The sequence below is a fragment of the Oryctolagus cuniculus genome, chromosome 8, assembly GCF_051225735.1.
Source record: "Oryctolagus cuniculus isolate XC-2025 breed Fujian yellow rabbit chromosome 8, ASM5122573v1, whole genome shotgun sequence".
Lineage (NCBI taxonomy): Eukaryota > Metazoa > Chordata > Mammalia > Lagomorpha > Leporidae > Oryctolagus > Oryctolagus cuniculus.
Genome location: NC_142874.1, coordinates 88,664,268 through 88,670,267, shown reverse-complemented (window position 1 = coordinate 88,670,267; position 6,000 = coordinate 88,664,268).

The following is a 6,000-nucleotide window of genomic DNA, read 5'->3' as shown; positions in this document are numbered from 1 at the left end:
CTGGTAAAATCCTCCAATCACACACACGCACAAATGCAGGGTAGGTAGCTATGGTGTGTCTGAGGAAGCACGTGCAGCTGTGGGGGAGGGGGAGAGGTAGGAGTCCCTGGGGTCACTGCTGCTGCTGGGTCCAGTTGGGTTTGTGAGGTGGCAGTCCTTTCTGCCAGTGTGTTTGAATGCCAATGGTTTCCAAAGGATGAGAATAGGTAGAGATCTCTGTTCTTCAGGACAGTACGGGTTTCCCACAGTGACACTTCCTCAACATAGCATCACACCGCCTTGGCCTGGAGTCTGCTTCTCTGATGCAAAGCTACCATGTTAACTTAGGTAGCTCACCTTGCTGGGCTGCAAGGCTGCGATGGCTGTGATCCTTCCTGGAGCGAACACTGCCGACATCTGACGCCCCTGGAGGAGGGGTGTGCTGGAGCTCTTGTTACCCTTTTCCCTGCAATGAGAACTCCCCCTAACCACGGGCCCAAAGTTGCAGTTGATGGTACACTTCATTCCTCTCTTCATGCTGTCATCACAGGTCTCTGTGTTCGTGTGTGGTTTTCCAAGCTCCCTTGCCCAAGTTTCAGTGTTCTTTAGGCACTCACCTAAAGATGGAGTTGTTTACTTGCTATTTGAATTCTTCTCTATGGAGAAGGAGATGAGTTTTTGGTTTCTCTATGCATACATCTTCCATGTTATCTCAATTTATTCTTAATGGGATCTTAAAACACATGTACGGATTTCAACAAATTCATTGCACGGTAAAATAAAAAAAAAACTCATTTATTTTGATGCAAAAATGTTTAGAAACCCATGCATTTTTTCAAGCATTTTTCCATAAACTTTTTGAAGACCCCCTGCATTTCCTATTCTCAAAGTGTCTGGAGGTTAAGTGCTGACACTGGAAATCTAAAGACCTTGCTCTGACAGAAGCCATTATTTTCATCACAGTCGAGGGCTGAGCTTCCTAAATAGAGCTGCATCAGGCAAGATTAACCATGCTTCTAGGGAGCTTAAGTGTACTTAGTATTGTGAAATGAAAGATCCTTGAGAAAGTTCAATGCCTCTCTCAACCATGCCAGCCAACCTGAAACTCCAGCCAGTCTTTCCCCATTTCAGCCTTCCAAGATCTGGGTAAATGAAAAAAGCTGACTGCCACTTTGGGGGGAAAGCCTTCAGGGAGGAATGAAGGCTTCACCTGCCCTGTGGTAGCTCGGGCACCCAGTCCTCTCAAGGAACGATAACATCATCACGATCTAGAGCCAGGTGTGTCAGGCAGAGGGCGTATGTTCTGGATGGCAGCCTTTGGACTTGTCAGTGGGCCCCTTTAAAAATTTGCTGTTTCTATTTGGCTAGTTTTCTACAATTAATTTTTTATTATTTAGCATTTTGTTTAGATCCTAAAAATCATCATTTTGTTTTAGTTGGCAACTAATAAAATACACCTCCAATAATAGTCATATAAAGATATAATCAGGCCTCACAATAAATGCCTCCTAGCACATTTTCCTTTTTTTTTTTAAAGCTTCTATTAATGTCCTGGGCAGGACAAGCTAATTAAAGGGGCTAAGTAATTACAATTAATTATTTTCATCATTATTTTTTGAACAGAATTTGACAATAATTAACCTTAATATGAATTTTTATATTAATCAAAAGAGCCAATTTTAAATTATTTTCAGAATGTCATACAATTATAGGATACTTAATAGAGGTAGCTTCTGTTTGAATCATCATCATCTTATGTGAGTTTCTATAGAGGTAGTAACCTCTAGTTTTACATGTTATTTAAGTCATCACTGAAGTTTAAAATAGTTGATACAAGCACCATAGGATTCATTTTGGAATAACATCTCCAGAATTTGTTTAAATGAATTAGTTAAGATTTAATTTATTAAAATCATCCTTTAATTATTTCATTCAGTTGCACATACATACACACAGACCATGTGATTTATATATTGAGATATTGGCTTACCTGCCCAATTAGTGCGTTTCATGTTTAGAGTTTCTATCTTTTAAAAATAGCAATAAATATATCTGTAGGTATATTTATTTCTGAAATCCAAACTAGTCTTTCTTTTATCTGAGATGCTGTTAGGCTTAATTTGCTTAGTATTCATGCAGGGAAATTTAATGTGATAAACGAGAGGATGTCTCAAAAAATTTTGCATGGGAAAACGCAAGATTCATGCTTCTTTATAAACAGCAAATAGTAGCATAAATCAAAATGACTATCTGACTTTCCGGCAGGTTGATATGAAAGAAAAATATTGTAAGTTAAACGTAAATTACAATTTAGAAGAACTGTAATTGAGCTGTAGTAGCCCAAAGTAAGGTTGAAAAAATTTTAATATTGATCAGGCCCTATCAGACTGATTTGGTAAAACTAATAACTCAAGTTAATCTCCTAATTCTGAATTAATATCTATGATAACCATTCCTCCCACCCCCTGTCCCACACAGATATAAATGGATAAAATCTCTGGAAATGTGTTCTACTCATTTACACCAATTGTTAGAAGTAGGCCTTTATACCAAAGCCAGTCTCAGGAAGACACAGTCATGCTAGGGCAGGTAGGAGACAGGAGTGGCCACTTCCAGGCTGAGAACTGGGATCTTTGGGGATGGGGGCAGACTCAGAATAAGAAGTCAAATGTCACACCGGGCACACATTTAGTCAGACGTTTTATCCTGTTGTCTTATGTTGTTATACTTAATTGATGATTTTGTATGAGTATGGAGATTTCATGTATATGTTTTTAAAGATTTATTTATTCATTTGAAAGGCAGAGTTACAGAAAGACAGAAAGGGAGAGACACAGAGTGAGATAATTTCCATCTGCTGGTTCACTCCCCAAATGGCTGCAACAGCCATGTCTGGGCTGGGCTGAAGCCAGGAGCCAGGAACTCCATCTAAATCTCCCACTGGGTGTCAGGAGCCGAAGCACTTAGGTCATTTTTTCCAGTTTTTTTCCAGGCGCATTAACAGGTAGCTGGACTGGAAATAGAGTAGCTGGGACTCAAACAGGTGGTCAAATGGGATGCTGGCAGCACAGGTCCCTGTTTAACCTGCTACACCACAACACCAGCCCCAAGTATAGACATTTTAGAATTAACCATTCGGGACATGCTCAAGCTGACTTACCTCAAACGGTAGAGTTAGAAACATACCAGGGGATTCCAATTCAATCCCATCAAGGTGGCATGTACCAATGCCATCTCACTAGTCCTGGTGATCAATTTCTGTTCACAGTTGATCATAATGATAGGACTAAGAGCCAAAGGGAACACATAAACAAGACTAGTGTCTGCAAATACTAGCTGATAGAATCAAAAAGGGAGAGAACGATCCAACATGGGAAGCGAGATACACAGCAGACCCATAGAATGGCAGATGTCCTGAATGGCACTCTGGCCTCAGAATCAGCCCTTAAGGCATGTGGATCTGGCTGAAAAGCCCATGAGAGTATTACAGGCATGGAAAGCAAAACACTCTGGCAAAAAAAAACAAAAAAACAAAAAAACAAAAAAAACAAAAAACAAACAAAAAAACACACACACACACAAAAAAAACAAAATAAAAAACAAAAAACAAAAAACAAAACCCTACATGAAAGATCTCTGCGAGTGAGATCCCAGTGAAAAGAACAGGTCATCAAAGAAGGAGGTACCTTTCTCTGAAGGGAGGAGACAACTTCCACTTTGACTACGACCTTGTCTAAATATGATCAGAGTTGGTGAACTCAAAAGGCTTCCATAGCCTTGGTGACTCATGACAAGAGCCTAGGGTGATTACTGATGCCATAAACAAGAGTGTCAATTTGTTAAGTCACAACAGGAGTCACTGTGCACTTACTCTTCCTGTAGGATCTCCGTCCTTAATGTGCTGTACATTGTGATTTAATGTTATCACTAGTACTCAAACAGTATTTTTCACTTTGTGTTTCTATTTGGGTGCAAACTGTTGAAATCTTTACTTAATATATACTAAACTGATCTTCTGTATATAAAGAGAATTGAAAATGAATCTTGATGTGAATGGAAGGGGGGAGGGAGAGGGAAAGGGGAGGGATGCGGGTGGGAGGGAAGTTATGGGGGGGGAAGACATTGTAATCCATATGCTGTACTTTGGAAATTATAGTCATTAAATAAAAGTTTAAAAAAAAGCAAATATTACTTTCCTGGTTGTACATCACTTTCGAAACTACCCACTGTGCCATTTGGCATCAATCTAGTAGCCATATTCCCCACATGCCTTTCAAATCCTTAATGACCCTATATAGAGTCCATGGCTATGAATCTTGGTGTATGGGATTATTAATAATCTTAAAGATAATTTGAGAAAAGACAGGCTATTCAGAAAGTAATATATTATCAGGGCAGTTTATCTCAGAACATAGAAAAATATTTTCAAGTTACCCAATGACCTGAGTGATGCCTATTTCTCCTCGTTCACCGTTAACAGATCCACCTGTCCCAGAGGTCCTGTCCTCAGCTTTCCACATGACTGAGACCAGGATTTTTCTAATCATTCAAGGCTGGTCCTTGGCTAAAATGAAGACAGTCTGAAGGCCAACTTCAATCTATCTGGATTTTACTGCAGACATAAACAATGTGTTTACCCAACTGGGATTTTTCTGTGTAACGTCTTGACGGGGTAAAGCTAACAAGAGTTCCTGAGACAGTGATTCTGCTCTCAGGCTGGAATACTCACGTGCACTTTCTTGAAATCTTTACGTGTAGATTTGTGAATAGGGCGAGGAGGCGCGTACGTATGCTCTCAGAGCAGAGATTCAGTGGCATTTCCACAGCTAGAGTCAGCAGTCAGCTTAAACATTTTCAGTGCTTCATTTTTGAATCCCATGTATCATACTACATAGGGACAGAGCCAAAGTTGGCCTGGAGTTAAGTGCATAATGAAACAGAACTGGTATCTTTCTCTGTAGGACAGTATTTCAGAAGATTGTACAGTGATGGATTGAAAGTATGAATTTATTTTGGTACAAAACCAATTTTGAAATCCACATATTGCCCACATATTGTGAAAAAAATTTCTTTGCACCACAATAAACTCGTATTTTAGTCCCATTTCCCATACACTTTTGAAGTGTTCTTATAAATGATGAAGAGACAAATGGCTAGGATCAGAAAAGCAAGATTCAAAATTTGAGTCTATGCTTTACTAGCTTACATTATTTTTTCAAAAACCCTTTCACTTTTCTTATTATTTTGAACAATGATGCCTGGATTGAAGGCATCATTGTTTTTACCTTTTTACCTTCATGATTTAGAATCTACGGATAATATAATTATTCTGGGATGGTTAGAATCAATGGTATGCTGGTGTTATTGAAAGGCTCTCCAAAATAAATAGACTAGAATAAAAAGAAAGACCTTATTTGTAATGTTTGCTCACTTTTATGGTTTAAATTCTCCTAATATGGCTTACTATAGGCTACCACTGTGAGATCACTAACTGAATTTATTTTTAAGATTTACTTATTAATTTGAAAGTCAGAGTTACAAAGAGAATCTCCCATCTGCTGGCTTGCTCCCCAGAAGGCTGCAATGGCCATGGCTGGGCCAGATAGAAGTCAGAAGCCAAGAGCTTCAGCTGGGTTTCCCACAGGGGTGTAGGGACTCAAGGACTTGGACCATCCTACGCTGCTTTCCCAGGCATATTAGCAGGGAGCTGGATCAGAAGTGGAGCAGATGGGACTTGAATCAGAGCCCACATGGGATGCTGGCTTTGTAGGTGGCGACTTTATCTGCCACACTACAACACTGGCCCCGGACTAACTGAATTCAGGAAATGATGGGCATGTTCAGCTCGCCCAAGTCACTAGGAGCCAGTTCTGGCACAATAAAGGACATAAATATTACATTATTCTTCCCTAAAGGATTGAAAAGTATGCTAATATAATTGAGAATAAACTTAACAGAGGTCAAAATAGGGGTAGATTTCCAGAGTTAATGAGAACTCAGGGTCCTTTGTCTGGCGTCTTT